Source organism: Eublepharis macularius, chromosome 11 (genome assembly GCF_028583425.1).
Source record: "Eublepharis macularius isolate TG4126 chromosome 11, MPM_Emac_v1.0, whole genome shotgun sequence".
Taxonomy (NCBI): Eukaryota; Metazoa; Chordata; class Lepidosauria; order Squamata; family Eublepharidae; genus Eublepharis; species Eublepharis macularius.
The window spans coordinates 74,693,021-74,716,424 of NC_072800.1; the positions used below are offsets into that span (position 1 = coordinate 74,693,021).

Here is a 23,404-nt window from a genome sequence, read left to right on the forward strand (position 1 = left end):
CTGAAGGAATTTGGAACTGTGGTAGGGTGCCCAAGCACTGTGAGCCCATCTCTTGCTGCCATCCTTCTTCCTCTCCATAACTGATAATGGGTGGATGTGGACTTCCATGTTATCCCACTTCACCAGTTGCTGCCGCCCCATCCTCCCACTGCCACAATATCCTCTTCCTTCTCAACAACAACATTCAATTTATATACCATTCAGGAAAACTTAATACCACACTCAGAGCAGTTTACAAAGTATGTTATTATTATCCTCATGACAATCACTCTGTGAGGTGGGTGGGGCTGAGAGAATTCTGAGGGAACTGTGACTGACCCAAGGTCACCCAGCTAGCTTTAAGCGGAAGAGTGGAGAATCAAACCTCATTCTCCAGATTAGAGTCCTGCCACTCTTAACCACTACACCTAACTGGCTCTCACACAGCCACTTCCTCCCTCTCTCCCCCTCTGCTGCCTTCTCTCCCTTCCCCACCTACTCCTGCCTTCCTTCTCAGCTGCCACACCCTCCATCATATTTACTGAGGTCATGTCCAGTATTGGATGTGAAGATTGTATATGAATGCAAACGATGACCTGCTTTTATTTTCCTTAAATTCTTTGTATCAAGAAAAAGTAAGCATTTACAATAGCTGTCTGGCAGCTGACACCATTTTTCTCTGACTGAATTTAAATGCTGCCATACACGTGACCTTGATTAGCTTAACAACGTTGACCGACCTTTGTAAAAGTGAATTTATAGATTATGAAAATGGACAAACAAGTTAGCATCCCCGTTAACAGTGAATCAACCATAAATCATTCGCTTGGCAAAACAAATCATTCTCTCTGTACCTTTATTCAATAAAAGCTCTCTGCTGAAAATTAAATTTCCCAGCTTGATGTGATTTAGAAATATATATATTATTATAAATAAGGAGAACTACACCCAGTTATTTCATTTACTTCAAAAATGGTAAATAGTGAATTTTTGTTATTTAATTTTTTGAAAAAGATGATCAAACCTTTTTCTTATTTGTGTGGACTGAACAGTACTATGTTTCTTGGACCACACAGTTGCATTGGAATTTCAGGAGGAAGAACTTGGCAGTGATGAAACAGAATAAATAAAAATATCACCCAATAAAGGACCATAGCGAGAGAGAGAGAGAGCGCCAGTGAGGTTTGCATGGTGGATTAAGGCCAAGGAGACTCAGGTTCAAATGATTACTAGAGATGGGCATGAATTGGGAAAATGGCAGTTTGTGGTTCACCATGTTTCACGAACCACAAATGGGCATGAAATTGCCTGGTTTGCGAACCGGTTTGTTTGGTTTGTGTGTATGTCACTTCCAGGGCTGCAGAAGGTCTCCAGACAGCCTAGGGAACAGATTGATCAGCGCCAGGGTGTCTGCAGTGATAAATCAAAAACCGAACCAAACAAACCCGCTCTAAAAATCATAGCAGTTCGTCATGGTTCATCAGAAATGCCCTCAACGAACCACCGGTTCGCAAACCAAAAACAGCTCAGTTCGTGACGAACTTTAGTTCGTATTTCGGTTTGTGCCCATCTCTAATCATTACTCATCCACAACACTTATTGGGTTACTTTAGGTCACTCAGTCTCTCAGCCCAACCTATCCAAATAGGGTCACTAAAGAGATAAAATGGGGGAGGGGAGAGCCATGCATGCCATCTAAACTCCTTGGAGGAAGGGTGGGATAAAAACAGGCAGATCTGAGCTCAATAGGTAACTGTAACATAATGATAAATATGCACAGACCTGGTGATTAAAAATGATGAATGATGGGCTTATTAGAAGAAAGTCCACCTGTTTATCTAGCAACAGGCACAATTAGCATTTAAGCTGCTGACGCTGGATGCGGTGTAATTTGTTTATCACTGCTGCTTAAGGGAAAGGTTGTGTTACGCATTTCCCACTGACATAATAAGCACAGAAGAGATATGCTTTGTCTCTTGGGCTCAAACTGCCACCTGTACCTTTTTTTTTTTTTGCACCCCAGGCTTGCCAATCAACAGAGCAAACCCAGCAGTGACCTCAGCGGGCTTCCCACTCTGTGCTACTTTTACCAAGAGGATAGAAGTTCAACACATAAGCCAAGTGACAGAGAATGCAGAAGTAAACATGAAACACAAAACATCTAGAAGATACAATTGTGAATATAACAGAAAGAATGAGGAAACATTAGAATTCTGGTTCCTCATTCATAAGGTCCTAAGAATAGCCCTGATGGATAAGTCCAGTGAGTGATCCATCTAGTCCCACAACCTTTCTCACAGAACAGATTAGAAGCGGCCCCGACAAACAAACACAGAGGCCAGTAAGGTCTTCCCCAGTGTTGTCTCCTAGCACTGGTGTTCAGAGTTTACTGCATCTGAACGTGGAGGTTCCCTTTAGTCAACAGGGCTATAAGCTGTCAATGGAGTTATGCCTTTAAAAATCTTTCTAATCCCTTTTTAAAGTCATCTGTGATCATGGCCAACACAGCAACTACTGGCAGCAAATCCAGCAATTGAATTACTCATTGAGCAAAGTATTATTTCCTTTTGTTTGTCTTGAATCTATTGCTGGTCAACTTGATTGGGTGCCCACAATTTTATTATGAACAGACATGAAAAAGTCCTATCTGTTCACTTTCCCCATATTTTATAAATCTCAATCAATTGCCCTCTTAGTTGTCTTTTTTCAAAACTGAAAAGTTCCAGATTTTTTAGCCTTTCTTCATAGAAAAGGTGCTTGAGCCCTTTAATCATATCTTCTACACTTTGACCAGCACTGCAATATTATGAATATTCAATACTAGTAAAAGGAGGGGAAATGTAAATCTGTTCCCAACAAGAAAAATGCATAGCTCTCTCTGTGCTCAATAGCAAATGATTGACAATATTTGTGCACCACGTAGTTATCCTCAAACTTTTACATCCAGAACTTCTTCTCATGTAATCCTCAAGCCACTACTAATGATGCTTGTGCAATTGGCATGTTTTCCTCCTTTTTGTTAGGCACTAGGCTTAATAAATGCAGGTGCTGCTATGGCTAAGCCAACACTATCTGCTGCTTTGATAAGAGATTTCATTTGAAAGCTTCTAACAGGCAACCAGAAGGCCAAATTTCATTCCGAACATGGAACATGAAAGATACTTTAAGCAGAAAAGGGACTGTGAAGTGGTGAAAAATTTCTTCAACCCTGCAACATCTGGATTCACAAAGAGCCAAGTGGAAAGAAGGCTTACTGGAAGATGATCCCTATTGTTTACAAAGAGGTGGCCAAGCCTGAATTTACAGGAGTGGAGACTTTCCAGGGGTGGTTTCTTTCCAATATGGAGCTCTCTAATCTCTCTGCTGAATATGACTTTCTTGGATTACACATTGGCAGCAGCCGTGCTTTCCACTACAACATCTTGAGTAACTTCCTGTTCAACAGTTGCCACTTTCCTTTTAGCTCTCTTCTGTTCTCTATTTCCCTTTTTCTTCTATTCAAAAACATTTTAAAATACAGAAATATAACTGCTAAGAATTAAAGTGATAGTTACTCTGTTTTCTATGTCGGCATTAAGATGCACTGGGCTCCTTTAAAGTGCTGTGGTGGTGTGGTGGTGGAGAGGGGCCTCAAGTCATAGCTGACATGGCAACACCTGGTGGGGTTTTCAAGGCAAGAGACTATCAGAGGTGGTTTTGCCATTGCCTGCCTCTGGAGGCCTGGTTTTGGAGGTCTCCCATCCAATTACTAACCAAGGCCAACCCTGCTTAGCTTCTGAGGTCTGAGGAGATCAGGCTCACCTAGGCTATCTAGGTCAGGGCACTGTGATGGTAATTCATCCTAATACTTTAAGAACTGTTATTAAGGCTTTTAAAACTATTATTCACATACTGAATGAGATCTATCTTCATCTATCCATCTACACAACACTCCAGTTTCAATTTCACAGTTCAATTATACGTTACATGGCAGCTGATTCTCTTCCCTTTCACCTGGTAGCCCTGTACTACTTCTTTAAGTTAACATTTTGCTGTTCTCTTTGTGTCACTGGACAACATTTGTAGGGCCTGCCTTTGTTCAGAGTGCCCTTTCTGAAAGGCAGTGAAGATCCTGTCTCTACTAATCTTGCTACGTTCATAGCAATTAGGATTTCAGTTGGATAGTCTTAAAATTGGTTAATCTTAAAGGTGCTACTGGACTCTACTATGATTTCAGTTATACCTGTAGTTATAAAGTTGTTGAATTTATGATAAATGTTGATTACTGTGAACACTCTAATATCTTGAGTGTCTTCTTTTTGAAGCCATTTCATTTTTTGAAGCCCCTCCTGCCAAAAACTTTCCAACTGGGAAAGACAATTTAGGAGAGGGATCTACGTATCCAGGGTTCTGCTGGGTTACACTAATCTGAAGTTCTAACCACTACACCACACTGCTTTCATGACTGCTGTTAAACAGTAGCTAGCAGTTGGGCGTGAGTGTATCATGGCAAGTCATGTGATAGCAACTCACCTGGTAGTTGCTGGTTGGCCTGTTCTTGATTAGATTTATTTATTTATCACAAACTCAAGGTGGATTACGCAGTGTAGGTTAATATGATCAATGACATTCAATAAACAATATGATAGGTACAGATTACAGAAATTTGAAAACAAGCATAAATCTCAACGCAGAGATGACACCTTGCTGAAAGAAAACAAAAATAATTTGACATAACATATTGAACAATGTGCAAACTACCCAGTACAGTAGCAGCATATCTAAATCAACAGTCAGTACCCAGTAGTATAGTCTATAATTCCTGCCCCTTTATCAAACTACCTCTCTAAACAGCATGATTTGACCATCAGGGCTACCCACCTAAAACCATCTCTCTGAGCAACTTTTTATAGAACAGCTGTATTATCTGAGTAAAAAACTTCTACTGAATAATTCAGTTTTGCATAGCTGGCAGAAAACCATCAGACTGGGAGCTTCCCTGACCTCCTCAGGCAGGCCATTCCATGAAGTGGCGGCTAGGGGTTACCACAGGGAATGAGCATGTATGAACAGCTGTTGATTTGCAGTGCGGTATCTGCAAAAGGGCCTGTTCAGATGAGCAAAGCTGCCAAGATGAAGTAGAGGGAGAGAGGTGGTCCTGTGGATATGAGGGGCCAAGGTAGGGTTGCCAGCTCCAGGTTGGGAAATTCCTGGAGATTTTGGGGGTGGATCCTGGAGAGGGTGGGGTTTGGGGAGGGGAGAGGCCTCAGCTGGCTATAATGCCATAGAGTCCACTCTCCGAAGCAGCCATTTTTTCCAGGGGAACTGATCTCTGTCAGCTGGAGATCAGTCCCAGGAGATCTCCAGCTGCTACCTGGAAGCTGGCTACTGTAGGCCAAGGCCATGCAGGGTTTTGTGTGTGATAGCCAAAACCTCGAGTTCTCCCTAAAAGGCCAAAACAGTCCTGGAAAGGGACTCGACCCCTCCCCCTACCTTCTGCTGATAGAAGCCAACGCTTGAAGGCTCACAATACTGTTGCGTTTCCTAGCAATGGCTACTGAATACATTTGTTTATTTGATTATGTTTAGCCAACGAACAGGAAAACAGATCAAATCAAAGAACCCAGGGTGAATGTCATTGTAACTAATAAGCCTCTTTATCATAATATGATGATGTAAATACACGTGACCTGCCACATGGAGGTCAATCTTCCAGTCCACAAAAGAATATTGTATACCATTTTTGCATTCACATCAGAGGCTGAGCAGCTGCAAGAAACGCAGAGACAATGGCTTGGAACCCACAGTAATTTTCCCCTAATGGAAGGCCGTGTGTGTGTATGTGTGTGTGTTTCCATTCCCACTGCAGATCCCTAAGTTTACCCTTCATGTCACTTATGAGGGTTTACTGCCCTTTCACTTTGTAGAGCATTTCAAGCTGCAGCAGAAACGGGAAGGCAAGGAAATCTTGTTTTATGGAAAGAAATGCCTTCCATTAGCAGATATTTATCACGGGATCCAAACCAAAGCCCTTTATTTAGAAAATTTTGTGTTCAAAATACAAGAGTCTGAGCTGCACAGCTCCATAGCAGCCCACAGGCTCAGGTTCTAAGGGGGGAAAAAGGGAAGAGGATATATTTACTCAGCAAGTCCCATGAAGATGCTTGAATAATCATTTAACAAAGGTTACAGAAATCCGCCGTTTTGTAGGTAAAGTTTCAAGGGACAGCATTCTTTTTACCAGAAACAAAGTAGGGTTTTTTTTTTTAAAAAAGTAGGAGATACCTTTTCCCTACATCCTGAAGTCCTCGAAGTGATCATTTGTTGACTTTAATCTGAACAGGAAAGATAATAAGTCTCTACAAAGGAAGTATGGCTTCACTTCCTGTATGTAAGCCAGCTGGCTTTAAGTAAGTCAGCATTAATTGGCTACGTTGAACAAAGTTAATGGGATATTTGCATCCAGTATTACCGCTGGGCATGTAAATTTGGTAAAACTAAAGGTTTTGGCTAATCTGGACACTTTAACATAGGCTCCTAAAGCTCGTTGCGTTTCTGATCCAAACATATTAGGTTTAACAGATTCTGACTTTTCAACAGGATGTTCCCATCATGCCTATTAAATGAGCTTATGTTCTGATAAGAAATTAGCCGTCTACTGCCCTGATTGGCAACCAGTTTTACGACACTGTCATCATTATTATGACCATTGTCTCCAACGCTTCTGATGGTGAAATTCCAAAGGCAATCAAGTCACAATAAAAAACAATATAGTCTTGTGGCACCTTAAAGACCAACTAATTTATTGTGGCATAAACTTTCACGAGTCAGAGCTCATTTTGTCAGATGCATTAAGTAAAAAACAAAGCAATGAATAAACAATCAGAAGCCAATGAAACCACAAACGGCAGATAATAAAACAGCAGACGATAAAAACAGTAGGTAGCAAGCCAAAAGATGAGAAGAGAAGAGGAAATTTAATTAAAAGCTCCGGCAAATAAAACCGTTTTAACCTGGGGCCTAATACGAAGTAAAGGCAGTGCCAGCAAAACACAAGAACCGTTCTGAGGAGATGAGAAGTAATGGGCCAAGGATCTCATCATTCCAATGAAATGAACTTTCAGGAAGACCACTGCAACTCCAACCACTTCCTTCACACACCTCTCTAGCTTCCAAGATTACAATGTGGAGAAATGAATTCCGCTCAGGAGAGCAGATTTTGCCCAAGGACTTCAAATTACTCATTCCCAGTTAAGTGAATTTACTTGGAGCTGAATAAGTTTAAACCACTGCATGGCATGGATTAAAAAAAAATCTTCTGTTCAGTTAAAGAATATTGGATCCTAGCAGCTATTTCTCCGAAGGAACCCTTTTGACAAAAAGGCTATGCCAGGAACTGTGGGAGGAACACATGGGAAGGTTACTGAATTATGAGGAGAAGGGGAATTGGGACTGATTATGTAGAAAAGTGACCATATGAATGAAAGATCTCCAAAACATTCTATCATTAACAGACTTGCTCAGATCCTGCACACTGGAGGATGTGGCGTCTTTTATTGAGTCAAGCCATCTCATTTTAGGTCTTCCTCTTTTCCTACTGCCTTCCACTTTCCCCAGCATTATTGACTTTTCTCGAGAATCTTGTCTTCTCATGTGACCAAAGTACAATAGTCTCAGTTTTATCATTCTTCTAGGGCGAATTCAGGCTTGTCTTTTTGGCCATCCATAGTATCTGCAAAACTCTCCTCCAGCACTACATTTCAAATGAATCGATCAATCTTCTTCCTGCCAGCTTTCTTCACCTCTCAACTTTCACATCCATACACAGGCCGTTTCCACACTACTCACCTTCATCCGGAATGCGACATCGTGCAAAATTCGTGCAAGAAGACGCTATCTTCCGTGTTTTTTTCACAATGTTCTGCAGTGTTCCAGATGAAGGTGAGTAGTGTGGAAACGGCCGTAGTAATGGGTAATGCCATAGTTTGGATTATCTTGATCTTGGTTCCCAGAGAGACATCTTTATAGTAGGATCCAGTATCAGTTTAAAAAATAGGATTTTGAATCCTCATCTTGAGCTGATTCACACAGCCATTCAGTTTGTTATTGGCTCCCCATGACGTGAATTCAAGCACACAAACAAACTGTCTGAATCATTTGTCATGAGCAGAAACTGCCATTATTTTACATCATCACAAGAAGCAAGAACAATTCTAATGCCCTGTTCATCCTATGGTTTGATCTGAGCAGGAATGGCGACAAATCACACACAGAGAGACACAAAGTGGTTATGGGGAAATGACTCTCTCTTGAGAATACTCCTCCTGAGCTAGGGTTCAGGGTTAAGTGCAGGAGAGGAGTTCTGCTGGACCCCATCAGCTCAAAATGCAATTGAATTTGTTCCAGTGCCCAACATTCAAAGGAAACTGGGCGGAGAGCATTAAATGCAGTTAAGAAAAAAGTGAATATGCTTTACAAGAAACTGGTGCAGCAGTAAATCTAACTTACATGCAAAAAGAAAAAAAGCCCCTAATCAAATTCTAAACATGGGTGAAAACATTCTCCCAAATATATGCAACAGACCAAGATTAATAAGCCTTCCACCATCTAAAGCTGTCTCATAAAATTGCACTTCTCCTCATAACCAAACTCGAGTTTCTATATAAATTGCGCTGAACATCATCAAGTCGGACACATTTGCACTAAGCACAGATTTATCTTCCAGCTAGTTATCCAATACTAACATGACACAGCTAATAAATTAAGACAGCTTTATGGGAGTTCTAACCTGAAAGCTGATATCTACGGCAAGTAATAAAGGCATTAAAATCATATTTGCCTTGGATAATCTAAAAACATGAATTTTATCTTATCTTCCGGCACCCTGGGTTTAAAATATAGTATTATCAGAGGACTATAAGTGCACAAGACTTTTTAGATCACTCATTTTAAGACACAGTAAACTCCTACCAATGCTGAGAAAACTACTATCTGAAAAAGAACACATGTCCAAGTATCTTCCTCCATTTTAATTTTCGTTTGCTTTCTGTGTTAGAAAAAAGTAGGAATGCATTATTATGGGATGCTTTACTGAATCAGTACTTTCCAGTGTGCACAACAAGCAACAGAACTTTCTGGCATGGTAGAGGGAGGAACACACGTGTGTGAGAGAGGCCTTGTCCAAAAGGCTCCCTCTCCCACCTACTAGACAGGGTACTTGCTGCCACCATTCAACCTCTGTCCTTTTTCTTGTGTGCCTGTGGCTTGAGGCACCGGCATGACTCTGTGCATGTGTGAGAGATGTGTGTGCTTCTAGCTCTCACCCCACCCCTTTCTCCTGGTTGCTTATTCAACCCAGCCCAGCCAGGCGTATTTAGTCTCTGCATGGGAAAAGCAGCCAGGCAGAAAGGTGAGAATCTTCTAACACAGTCTTGAGCTCTTTACAAAGAAAGATATTTTATTTACTACCATGCAAACTTTAGCTACAAGTACATACGAGAAGTATATCACAGCAATACATGGTATTTCAGAACCCATAAAGGAAATTAAAACATCTGAGGCTAACCTAAACTTTATTTTCGCTGGTGTTACCTGGGCATCCACTCCTTAGGATGGACATTGCTGGAACATTGAAAACAGAGGCTAGTTAAGGCAGACACCACTCTACTTGGTTCTCAGTCCTGGCTTGAATGCTTCTGATAAACAATCTGGATATCCTATCAGAAGCATTCAAGCCAGGGCTGAGAACCAAGTAGAGATTGTTTAATTCTTCATACCTCAGCTGGGTGGGTTTCCCTTTGCCCTATTAGTTCAGGAGTGAAATCCCCGATGGATCACTCTGTACCCTTTTCTTCCATCAATACAGGGCACAGTCTCAAACTTCTATGGTCCAACTCAGGTCATCCATGTATCTTGCCCCTTCCTGACATTTGGGCAAATGGTTATTTATTTATTGTTGACCCTGCTTATTCCCTGTGAGAGACAATGCAGCTTACAACAACATCAAAACACACATTCAAATTAAAACAGAATTAAAACAGAAAAAATGTTAAAGAAACAAAATCAGCAAAGAAACCACCAGTTATCTCCATGAAGAAAACTCATCTCTGCTCAGCCAATAATTTAAGAAGATTATCGCCCTATTTCTTAAGAAAGCAAGTTTTCCCCTGAAACTGGAATCTCCTGAGTGTAACTCAAGGCATCTTGTGCCTCTCTCACACAGCAGTGGTGGCAGGGTTTTCAGTGCCAGCAGCTAGCTGGCAAGCTGGGTGCCCCCATGCACGCAGGTGCACGCACACACGCACCGGCCTGCGTGATGACATCATGTAGGGCTGCCAGACCCCCGGTGGGGGCGGGGGATCCCCCGCCCCCACCCTGCCACCCCCGCCCCTCCCTACCTGGCCAGCGGGGCGCACACGCACCTTCCATGCATGCCCCCCTGCGGTGCTGCGCGCCCCTGCGCACAGAAACCGCCAGGATCAGTCCTGTTTTGGCCTGGATCGGGGCCCCTGTAGAGCGTGGGAGCGTTCCTGCACTCCGCAGGGGCCCACAACGGGCCCGATCCATTCCCAAATGGGCCCAATCCGTGCCCATTTTGGTGCGGATCGGGCCCGTTTCAGTGCAGATTGGGCCCGTTGTGGGCCCCTGCGGAGCGCAGGAACACTCCTGTGCTCCACAGGGGCCCACAACGGCCCGATCCATGTCCAAACAGGCTGCGTGGTGATGTCGCTGACATCATCACGCTTGCAGGAGCGTGCGCGCGCTCTGGCCCCAATCTCCCGCTGGGAGATCGAGGGGGCCTGGCAACCCGAACGTCACGTGTGACATCATCACGGGCGTGCGTGCGCACCGCCGCCCAATTGCTGTGGCGGGCAGCTGGGATGGCGCATGGGTGGCCTCCCAGCTCTCTCGCTCAGTTGCCCTGTGCCGCCACAGATGCCTGTCCGTGGCTGCTGCGCCCGGCCAGGGGTGTGTGCTGGTGGCGGCGCAGGGTGGGAGGGCTAGGAGGCTGCAGCTCCATGGCGTGCACTCCTGCCCCTCACGCCTCCTCCGGTGCCCCCTCTGGCACCCCACGCCCTGAGGCCACCGCTTACCTGGCCTCAATGGGCACGTCGGCCCTGCTCTCACATGACACTTGCAACCCACTTATGCTTTGACCGAAACATGGAAATGCTCACCAAGTTGTTCATAAGACATCTGTACCTTTGGCATCACCAGTTCAGTGGCAGAACATATTTTGCCAGGGATGGAAGAGAACTCCAGGGACTGCTTGTGTGTTTCTGAGGACAAGTCAAACACTCTAGGATCACAATATCTAAATGATCAACTATCCTTAGAGAAACCTGTCCAACAACTGAGATCATCTTTGGAGGACCTACTCCTTGTGCACTGCAACTTCAGATGTTATGTAATGTGGTTACCAGATGTAGGGCCTCCTTGGTTGTGGTGCCTCATCTTTGGAATTCCTTCCTTGTTAAGTTTAAAACACCATATTAAAAAGTGGAAATGATGGGTTCATGCTGTGATTTTACATAGAATATTTGCATTTTTATTGATGTATTGTCGTATTGTTTTTTATTGTCGTATTGTCGTATTATTTTTATTGATGTATTGTTTTATTGATGCATTTTTATTGTTTGAATTTTTGCAAGCCACCCGATAAGCTTTTGGATGAGAATGTAAAATATAAAAAATGTGCTAAGTAAGCTAGCCAAAATAAAAGCTAATAACAATCTTCTCCTGTACTTATTTGAAATCAACCGTTGCGTGTAAGGTAAAGGTGCAAGCACCAAGTCATTACTGACCCATGGGGGGATGTCGCATCACGACGTTTTCTTGGCAGACTTTTTATGGGGTGGTTTGCCATTGCATTCCCCAGTCATCTACACTTTACCCCCAGGAAACTGGGTACTCATTTTACCAACCTCGAAAGGACAGAAGGCTAAGTCAACCTTGAGCTGGCTACCTGAACCCAGCTTCCGCCGGGATTGAACTCAGGTTATGAGCAGAGCTTGGACTGCAGTACTGCAGCTTACCACTCTGCACCACGAGGCTCATTACATGTATCAAAATTTTTAAAAATGCTTTTACATTTAGCCAATAGATGAGGAAGCAAATAAAAAAAAGAACATGACTTTCAGATGAGATTAAGTTTAAAAGAACATAATTTATCCACACTCTAAAAAAAATGCCCCACTTAATCACCATCAGGACCAGAATTCTTCAACTATTGATAAAGGCATAACTTTTTGATAACGGCATAACTGCGTAGTGGGTGGCTGCCTTGTGTCAGGCAGCCAGTCCATTCAGCCTTTTATCTTTGCCTGGCAATCCCAGGATGAAGAATTAAGGTCAAGAAAAATGTGTCAGATAAGTTCTGGCAACGCCACTGCTAACGCTTCTGAGCTATCTTTCTACAGCACAAGAGCGATGGAAAATCCAGATGTTTTTAATCTACAAAGCTTCAGTTCTACAGTACTCTGCAGCTAGCAGGCAACCGACTGGAAGGAAGGGAGTAGATTGCTGGGAAAAGTCCCCGAATTATCCTGTTTGATCTTCTGCACAAAGCTTCTTCCCGCTGTCAGGGGTGTCCACCACTAGACTGCGTGGAACTCCTGTTGGAGATAGAATAGTTGCAAGATACTTTGTTCTAAAGTTAGAATGCTTGAAATAAACAATTGGTTCTTTCTTCCATAAAGGGGCTGTCCTGCTGGAAACAGAAAGGAGCAAATTGAAAGAAAAGACTATAAACCTGTTCGCTGTATACTTTTATCCAATTCTTGTAACGTCGACAGCTATCTTCAGGGAAAAAGAAATTAAAATCATCCCTGTACAGTGTGTGGGTAAATGGTGATCAGTGAAAGTACATATAGATTTCAAAGTATTGTTTCAAAGTCAGGCATTGTGCTCTCACTGGAACATGAGAGGTTTTAAAACTATCATAGAACCCTAGGTTATTTGATCATCACTTTGCTACAACATTTGCTTTCACAAGCGGCTTATAGATTTGCCCAACAATTAGGTATTTCTTTACAGGGGAGTTTAAATCCTCCAGACCAGCTCTATCTTGTTGGAACTCAAAAACTAAACAGGATCAATCCTGGTTAGTACTTGGATAGCAGACCACCAGAGAAGACCAGAGGAAGACAAACTACCTCTGCTAATCTCTTCAACAATTTAAACCACCTCTTCCAAAGCTCCAAATTAGCTCCAGGACAGAAAAGGAAGAGAGAGGTGTAAGTTTTGTGAAGGTAGTCCTGCCGCAAGGGTAATTGCTGCTTCGGGGTGGGGGCAATTTAAATAATCAGGACATAAACATGTTCTCTTATTTTTTTCTTAAATAATATCTTATAATATCTTATCTTAAATAATAATATGAGAAATCCTAATAAGAGCTCTCTAATGTCATATCTACTTTGACTTGTTAAGTATGTACTGCGACATCTCAGCAAGTTGGTCACAGTAAGGCAGACTCTCTCAAACAACAACTTTTTGGTATTTTTCTTGCTTAAACTCATGTACGTTTCCTAAGTCATATTTACAATATTTATTGTACCTGCATCTTGCTATTCCTCTAAGCAGTTCAGAAAGTTTACATATGGAACCCAGATGGTCTCTTACACAGGCACTGGCCAGGAACAGACCCTATTAGCAAAACCTTATCTTGTGTCCTTAGATCAAATAAAATCATGAACCAAATGTGCAAGTAAAAGAAATCCTTCCCTATCCTATTTCCTGTTTCCATTACTTCCTGTGCAACAACGAATTTGCTCCCCAAATTTCTCCACTGTAGAGGTCCTTTCAATCAAGGTGATTACTACCTCATTCCATTCTCATCATATAAAACAGTTTCAAGTTTCAACAGCAGGAAAACATATGTAGCCCTAATGTTGCCTTCCAGGAAATCCTCTGTGATGTCATTAGGTCTCTCTCTTTTAATCAGGTGCAGAAACGAAGAGCTAACACGATGTAGCATTGTTTCTTTGAAGAATAATTTCATTGGAGATTATCATAGTGATTGAGGACCTGGTTATTCAAGGCATGCAGCCCATTCACAGAGTTCTGCAATGTGAACGTCTTGAATATTCAGGAAGTTTATATGTAGTTTCGTGGTCATCAATCATGTTTAAATAGCTATTTAACTCAAAATGTGGTACAGCAGGATGGCAATATACACCTTTGAACCTCTTAACACTGCAATCCTAAAATGTTGCCTCTTTCTAAGGCCACTGACTTCACTGTATGTAAACGGTATGATTCTGTTTAGGATTGCACTGTAAGGGTGACATCAAAATTGCCACCATGACACCGACAGAAATCTTAAGCAGGTCTACTCAGAATTAAGTCCCACTTTAGTCCCTGAAGCTTACTAAAAAAAAAAAAAAAAGAGTTCCTAGGATTGTAGCTCAATTAATCTCTGCCAAACTGAAGGAAACATTTTTATTCTAATAATTGTCCATTGCAAATACACACAAAAGGCAAGGTTTTTTTTAAGTACTGAAGCTCCTGTGAAAACATGATTGTACAATTTGCATGCATCCAAACTCTCTCCTATTTGCGAGGAACAGTTGGGTTTTTTGTGGAGGTGGGTGCTCTTCTTGTGTTTTGAGGATACTTTTTCAAAACGTTGCAAGTGTGAGTTGCTAGCTTTGTGATTCTTCCATAGAAATGGGCACGAACTGGAAAAAAATGAACCATGCAGTTCGTGGTTCATCGCATCTCACAAATCACGAACTTTCAAGAACCTGCCCCAGTTCACGAACCAGTTTGTTTGGTTCACATCCAGGTCAGCAAATCGTCACTTCCAGGTCAGCAGAAGGCCACTTCTGGGTCAGCAGAGGTTCTGCAGGAAGTCCATCCCCTGTTGCCTAGGAAACTGATTGATGTCAGGAATGCATACATCCCTGCCATTAATGTATATGTGTTTTGCTGGCTATAATTGATCAGCACCAGGCTGTCTGCAGTGATGAACCAAAAAACATGAACCAAATGAACCAGCCTAAAGTTTCTGGCGGTTCGTCAGAAATGGACTCTGACAAACCTCCGGTGCGCGAACCACGAACCAGCCTGGTTTATCACGAACTTTGGTTCATATTTCAGTTCGTGCCCATCTCTGTCTTCCAAGTTCAGCATTCTCCTCAGGGTTTCTGGAAGTTAGATATCCAAGGCAAGAATGCACCCTCTTGTCTTGAAGATGTGTCTATGTTAATACATGTGAATGAACACTAAGTCACCACGAGATCCCACAGCCTGCCATTTCACACAGTCCACTTGGTAAACTACATTATGAGCTATGGAGAACACTGTTTTATGCCACCAGTGAGTCTATTGCTAGTTTTTTCTCTGATTTTATTATTTATAGATTCTTTTTGTTTCCTATTAGTTCTAAGAATGTATTATTGCCTTGTTTTTGTTAGGTTCATTGAGAAAGTCCTCTAGAGAGAAGCGCTATACAATTCTCTAAATTAATTAATTAATTAATTAATTAAGATAGATTTTTCTGACAATTATTTAACCGCCAAAGAACCATCATCCTCTTATCTCTTAAATCCACAGAAGACAAACAATGTCATGGGTTGTTGGACAATGAGGACAAAAGCCAAGTGGGATCAGGGCTGCAACAGGTCAGAGGGATCAAGCGAGATTAAGTGGAAAACTGACAGGAGTCAATCCAAAGCCTACAATCCTGTGAACGCAGTACACATCAAGTAAAAAAAGATCTTCAGCTATGTGTAATATTAAGGAGGGGGGGGGTTCACAAGCATATATGACAGCTTGTATAATTTTTCCTGTCCCACTGGGGCTGCAAAATGGTGAAGTGGAAGGAGGTTGTGGACTATATTTGGCTTGATAGGTCTGTAGATACACAGGCTAACAGTAAAGACAATAGATCCAGAGGAGTTACCCATGTTAGTCTGTAGTAGCAAAATAGTAAAGAGTCCAGTAGCATCTGATGAAAAGAACTGGGCTTATGCTACAATAAAGTTGGTTAGTCTTAAAGGTGCTACTGGACTCTTTACTATTTTATTAAAGACAATGAAAATCCTGTCGGTACATTGCCAATGTCTAGGACAATTATCAACTCTCTAAATGCAAATACTGGCTAACGTCACACATGTCCAAATTCTGGGATAAAGATATCTGTCACTTCACTCACAGGTACTATTTTGTGTGTGTTGGTTCAGGAATAAATTCCATTGATGGCTTTTTCTCAGGTGTGTACAGGATTTTAGGGAATGGATCAAATCCTATCATTTTTCCTACTTAATCTCAGTTGCCCCACCATAATCCCACATGGCTATTGTCCATATGGGTCCAATAATTCATGGCATAGCCATTTCAGCGGTCAAAAGGGCTCCTCTTCTTTCATTGGAAAAGCTGATATAACTGCATGAACAAACCTCCAAGGAAAATAGTTACCAGTACATCCTTCAAGACTTAAATCCTCTTTCTGCTTGGAAGTACTTCATTCTTTAAAAAAATAGACATTCAGTTATATGAATCACAATTCCCCTAACTCTGCCAACCCCCACCCCCGCCCCACCGTGAGTCTCAAATTAATTTCTGTGGTACCAAACTAAACAAGTTTTTAAAAAGTCAATAAAAAGCATCATTTATTCTTTAAAGAAGGAATGAAAAATATCCTGTCAATGATGCCAAGCGTAAAGAGCTTTATTCTGTACGGGACAATAAGTTACTATGGTAGAAAAATGCCCAGCAAGAAGAACACAGTGCTTGAGATAATTAAAGTGCTTTAGACCACTAGCCAATTGATTTTCTCCTTGTAAAGGTAGCTCAATTGAAATGTTCAGAATAAATCATGTGTTAAAATTATCTTCTAAAGTAAGAGCTGAGTGCATATTGATTAATAATTATTTGCACTAACAGACTCAACTAAGGCAATGCCATCAATTACTCTAAAAATCTGCGAGATCAATCACAATGGAATCAGTGTTAAAAGTTTCACTATATTTCGTCCCAGATTTTAGACTTGCAATTCAAAGTGACAGCCATTTATGTCTGGAGCCCTAAAGGCACCCTGGTTTCTTAATCCTGTGAAGTCACTTTGGTGAAATGTTTTCCACCTAAGCATTTTAGGCATATAAAACACATGCCCTACCTTTGAACCAACATTGCTGTAATATAATTTCAGGTAGGTAGCTGTGTTATTCTGTAGTAGCAAAACAAAATTCGAGTCCACTAGCCCCTTAGAGACCAACAGAATTTCCCTTGATATAAGCTTTTGTGAGTCAAAGCTTACTTGTTCAGGAGCTTTGACTCACAAAAGTTTATATCCTAAAAAATGTTGTTGGTCTCTAAGGTGCCACTATGGCTATGATGACTTTGGGATAATAATAAGAAAGTGTTGTCTAGTCACAGTCAGTTGTACCATTCCTGTTAACTGCACCAAGGCCATAGCTGTAACTGGAACCTTGCACACACACAATGTGTGTACAAGTTCCAATGATTTTAATTAAATGGATTTGTACGAAGTGTGTTCAAACAGCAGGTTGGCAAATCATGTTTTCCCAGGGTAACCACACTCACTCCTCTCCCCTCCGATCCTACCCTAGTGGGCAGCAATGTAATGATATCATGGCAACTAGCCATAGTTTGCTGTCATATCCAAACCAGCAGACTGCGGTTTGTGATTTTCTTGGAAATCCAGATTCTAAAGAGAACACAAAACAATGTTTGGAATACTGGCTCTCAGAGAAAATACAAACCATTATACAGTGGCTCAGAAATAACAGCAAACTGGTTTCCTACAAAAGGAAAACATCTAGTTCAAGGGATAGCAGCCTATGCTGTAGAGCCAAATGTGGCCTAGTGTGGAATTGAATATGGCTCTTTAAAAAAGAAAATTAAGTCATTATGGTCTGTTGGAGGAGTGAATGCTAGAATAACCAGTATGTGAGAGGAACAGCAGGAAAAGATTTTATGGGACTAAAGGCTTCTTAGAAATGCTTTACTGAAAGAGGTGAAGAGTTACTAGTAATCCAACCATGCACAGTTCACATAGGCTGTGCTGTGCATATTTATTATGAGGCCTCGTGTGTACCACTTCCTAATGCAGGACTTGCAACAAGCAGAAACGTTTATGGATTCTGATGCACATATTTGAAGCTGCAGTCTTTGAGAATACTTTCCTTGGAGGAAGCCCCCAAGTCTTCCAAATAAATATGGTTGGGACTCCCTCACCAAATCCATTAAACTTAAAAGTGCACTCTATTTATTAGTATAAAAAACATGAGATTGAATATGGCACGGAAGTTTTCCAAATGAAGAACATACACATCGATTTTCCTATCCTTGATCCAATATGGCACACATGGAGCATATGTACGCAAACTAGGTTTGCCAGGTGCCCACCAGTGGTGGGCAAACTCCCAGTGGTTTACTCATCTGCCCATTGATTGCTGGTAATTGGCGGGAGATGGCAAGCCACCTAGCGATCAGCTTGCACTGGCTGGCAACCTGGGAAAATGGACAAACAAAGAACCCGGGCAAAGAATTATCCCTGCACTAAGCACAGGAGCACTCCTGCAGCTAGAGTGATCACTGACGACGTCTCTTCTGGAAGTGATGTCATTTTGCATGCATGTGAAGATAGAGAACCCAGTGAGTATTGACCTCCCTCCCACCAGCTGCCAGTGAGACCTGGCAACCCTAACAAACTGCCACAATTAGCAGCTGAGTGCACACACAGAAAGAAGTTCTGATGTGTACATGGAGTATGGGAACATGTGTGAATGTCAGTGCTATTCTATAAATTGTATACATCATACACACAGTCCCCAACATATAACAGAAGTGAGCAGTTCCTACATGTGTAAAACTCTATGTGAATCATGCTTCTACAAAGCATAGTAAAAAATGCCATATTTCAATTTTAGAACTTTGAGACCAAGGACAGCTATAGACCCCCCTAACCAATAGCAGTTAACAGTTTAAATGCAACATCCCCTCAAGGCCAGATCTAGGATTCTTGGCGCCCAGGGGAACCCAAATCCGGCCCCGCACGCGCACGCGCACGCGATGTCATCACGCAGGGTGGAGTGTGCCGCCCCGTGCGCCAAGCTGGGTGCCCTGGCACGCTGCGAGTTGGCAGAGACAGCACGGGGCTGGGCTCGGAAGCCATCCGTGCCATTTGCCTGTCCCACAGAACAGGGGGCGGCCACCCGCCCCCTGTCCTGTGGGGCAGGTGAATGGCGTGGGCGGCCTCCCAGCCCCTTGCACTGCCTTTTGCCTGCCCCACAGGACAGGGGGCGCGCAGCAAGCCGGCCGCCCCCTGTCCTGCAGGGCAGGTGAAAGGCAGTGCGGGGGGCAGGGAGGCCGCACACACGCTCCCAGTGGCTGGCAGCTGCACCCGGGAGCCCCTCCTTGGTGGCACCGGGGGCAGACTACTCCCCCCTGCCCCCCCTCGATCCGGCCCTGCATCCCCTTACTGAGAAAGCAAAGACATACTAGGGCAGAACAAGGAGAAAGAAATGTATTGTGCGTCACTGCACGCTGCTTGCTGGAATAAGCTTTTTTGCAACTGTGATGTATGGATTTTGGCACCGTATATTCTGGACAACATTGTTCTGTCCACTGTTTTAGAGTATTACCTCTAATTATCAATCTCAAAGGCATAAAGCAAAGAAAACCCAGGACATTTTGATGCTTAAGGCAGAAAATCCGATGGCACTGCCACAGTGATAAGAGCATAGTAATTACAAATTTACCATTTGCTACCCTTTCATGGTATGTCAAAATTGACTGCAGGAGGCAAGCTGTTCCAACCTGCCTAATGAGTAGGCTAACTCTGATGTAAACTCTGATGGGGGAATTCTAAAAGCACTTCAGGAGATAATGGGATGGATCCAAAAGTGCTCTTCTGCTCACATCAGGAGGTCTTGTATTCATGGAATGACTTCTTCCCTAAGTAGAAGAGCATCTTTGGATACAGCCTCATGGTTTCAATCCTACCCACTGGAAATAACAGCAAAGAAATGAACTTTCACTTACACAGAAACTATCTTTCTATAAAAAAGAGCCACTCGCTTTTTCAATAGGAGGTTTTGAGTAGACATGGGCACGAACAGCATTACGAACAGAAAAAAACCACAAACAGCCCAATCTGCTGTTCGCGAGCAAGCTGGTTGTGAGACCTCATCCTAAACGAACAGGTGGTCGTTAAAAGCCTTGTCCGTTGTCTTCGGCAGCCATTCGGCTAGCCAGACAGTCTGGCGCCTGCTGCAATCAATCCCCTTGGTAACCGGAGGCTGGGAGGGACTGAACTCTGTCTGAACTCCTTCTGGCTTTCCTTCTGGCTTTAACCCTTCAAAGTACTTCCAGCAGAGAGTCCCTTTTTTGCCACTGTGAAGAGAAAATTACAGCCAACGGGGAGACTCGTGGATCATGCCTTTCCCGGGGTGCAATCTCTCTGAAACTTGGGGGGTCTTCAGAGGACAGTGAGGACTATGTCCCCTGCAAATTTGGTGTGTATTGGACATTGGGAAGGTCAGTTTGTGGGATGTTTAAAGGGCCCTGCTCCTCGCACGTGGCAGGAAAGAGCCCTTTAAACTATCAGCTGGCAAGCGCAGGGGGGAATCTTCCCCTGCTGCCTGCCAGGTGATAGTTTATAGGGATCTTTAAAGGGCAAGGTAAGTGGGTTTGAGGGGAGAGGGGGCTAAGTGGAGGTGGGGGGGCTCTAGCCCCCACGAACAACGAACAATGAACATGTCTGGGAACAGTCCAATTATTGAATGGTTTTTGTGGAGAAGTATCTATGAATAATATTAATGAACTTTTACTTTCTGTGTGCTCTTTGACAAAGATTATATGAAACGGGTCACATGAGGATCTAGATAACCTGTCGGAGGACCAGACCTTGGTTTCCACACAGCAAGTATATACAACAAGGATTGAAGTTGTTTTATTGGACATTCTCACTCACTAATTGGACTTTTGCTATCCAGGACCTGTGAAATAGAAATATGCTGGGTTGTTACTATGCACTTGTACTTTAATAGTTATATGTACAATGAATTTATGTAGCAATTGGTAGCACCAGCACTTTATTATCTTGAGGTACCTGTATTTTAGCAATTGTATGAATGGTTTTCCACATGTGAAGTGTAGAATTAATTGTATTGTTAATTGTATTGATAATTGTTCATTTTACATGCATTTTACTGTGTATTGAGTTTATGTATTGTATTAGTAAATACATTGTGACTGTTAGCAAAGCTAGTACGTGGTCATTGCCATTGTTCATGGATGGCACGAGACGACGAACAGGGTGTTCGGGATTCCCCCCCCCCCGTTCATGCCCATGTCTAGTTTTGAGTTCAGTGGCACCATAGAGATCAACAATATTTTCAGAGGATAAGCTTCCCAGAGTCAAAGCTCCTTTCTTCACATACCTGAAGGAGAGATATCTTTACTTGAAGAAGGGTATTGAAAGGGTATCTTCAGAGAAGCTTTGACTCTAGAAAGGTTATACCCTCAAAATCTTGTTCATCTCTAAGGTGCCACCAGACGCAAATCTTACTGTTCTGCAGCAGACCAATGCGGTTACTTACCAGAAGCTCTTTTTTCAACAGACTAATCTTTGAGTTTTAACATTTTTTTTTTTTTTTGAAAAATTTTTTATTGGGTTAGAACATTTTTATTTTTACATTACAATCAATTTTCCCCTAATTTTTCATTTCTAACCCCCTCCCTTTCCCCCCCTTTTGTTGACTTCCAACAGCTTTCCCACCCTCTGTCCCTTTTCCCTTACTTCTATTAAATTCCTCTGTCTAAAACAGATATACATTCTCCATTATATTAAGCAGTACATCTTTAACTCCCTTACTTATTATACACCCAAACTATACGTCTTTAGATAAACAATTTATCCCATTTTCCAGTTTTGAATATTTCTATATAAACCTATATATCATAAACCATAAAAATTTCCCACATTTAAATCAAACAATTTGATTTGTTCTCTATGTATTACTCATTTCATCTTTTTATGGTAATTCTATATAACTCCTCAGATAGACAATCAATTTAACTCTTCTATACATTCAGTTTGGTGCATATAAATCTTGTCAAAGAAAGAAAATATTGTTAGTTAGTCAATCCTCATGTTTAAACCTTATCATTAATTATTCTCTATCAGTTAACCTATACATATCTATATATATCTCAATCAATTAATCTAACTGCTTATAAATTCACATTTCTCTTCCTCCCCCGGTAAAGTCACCCCTCTCTTTTATACTTTTATTATACTTCAGTAGTTCTCAAACTGCCACAGTTTTCCTCCCACCTCCCATTTCTTCTCCAGATATTGTTTCAGCTTCTCCCAGTCTGTGTTAAACTGCCCTGAGTCCAGATCTCTCAGTTTTCTTGTCATCTTATCCATTTCAGCCATATACAGCAATTTGTAGATCCAATCTTCAATAGTTGGCACTTCTTGTACTTTCCATTTCTGCGCATACAAAAGTCTAGCTGCTGCAGTCATATAAAAAATCAGCGTCCTATGATGGGCTGGAATTCCCTCCATTCCCAAGTTTAGCAGCAGGAGTTCTGGGTTCTTATTTATTTGAAACTGTAAAATTTCACTCATTTCTCTTATTATTTCCCCCCAGAACTGCCTAGCTACCTCACACGACCACCACATATGATAGAGGGAGCCCTCATGTTTCTTACATTTCCAGCATTTATTAGAAGTATTCAAATTCCCTAGCGCAATCTTCTTTGGTGTCATGTACCAACGATAGATCATTTTGAAAATGTTCTCTTTAATATTGATACACGTCGTTGTCTTCACTGTAGTTTTCCACAAGTATTCCCATGCCTCCATTGTTATTTCTTTATTGAAATTTATAGCCCATTTCACCATCTGTGTTTTAACTATCTCATCCTCAGTATACCATTTCAGCAATACTTGGTATACCTTGGATATTCTTTTCTTGTCTTCTTTAAGAAGGGTCTGCTCTAGTTCCGAGTTCTCTGTTCGTATGCCCCCTTTTGCAAAGTCTGAGTTGTATAAGTCTCTAATCTGTCTATACTGAAACCAATCATAGTTAGGTGATAGTTCCTCTTGCGTCTTTATTCTAAGTTTAGATACTTCAATCTTAGTTATTTCTTTGTACGTTAAACATTGTTGTTCATTATCCACAGCTCTCGGATCTATCACCTCATATGGAACCACCCACAAGGGGGTTCCTTCTTGTAGGTAAGTTCTATACTTCTTCCAGATTGTAAATAGACTTCTCCTTACAAAATGATGCAGGAACATCGAGTTGACCTTTACTTTGTCATGCCATAGGTATGCGTGCCATCCAAAAATTTTTTTATATCCCTCTAGGGCTAATAGTTTCTTATTCTTTAATGTCATCCACTCTTTTAACCAAACTAGGCAGATTGCATCATGGTAAAGTCTCAGATTGGGCAGTTGCATTCC

At 42.0% G+C, this 23,404-nt stretch overlaps 1 protein-coding gene across 1 annotated transcript in view; it reads right to left on the minus strand.

Annotated features, from left to right (window-relative positions):
• Nucleotides 1–23,404, minus strand: part of PARD3 (par-3 family cell polarity regulator) — a 706,595-nt gene that overhangs the window by 52,056 nt on the left and 631,135 nt on the right. The window lies entirely within an intron of this gene.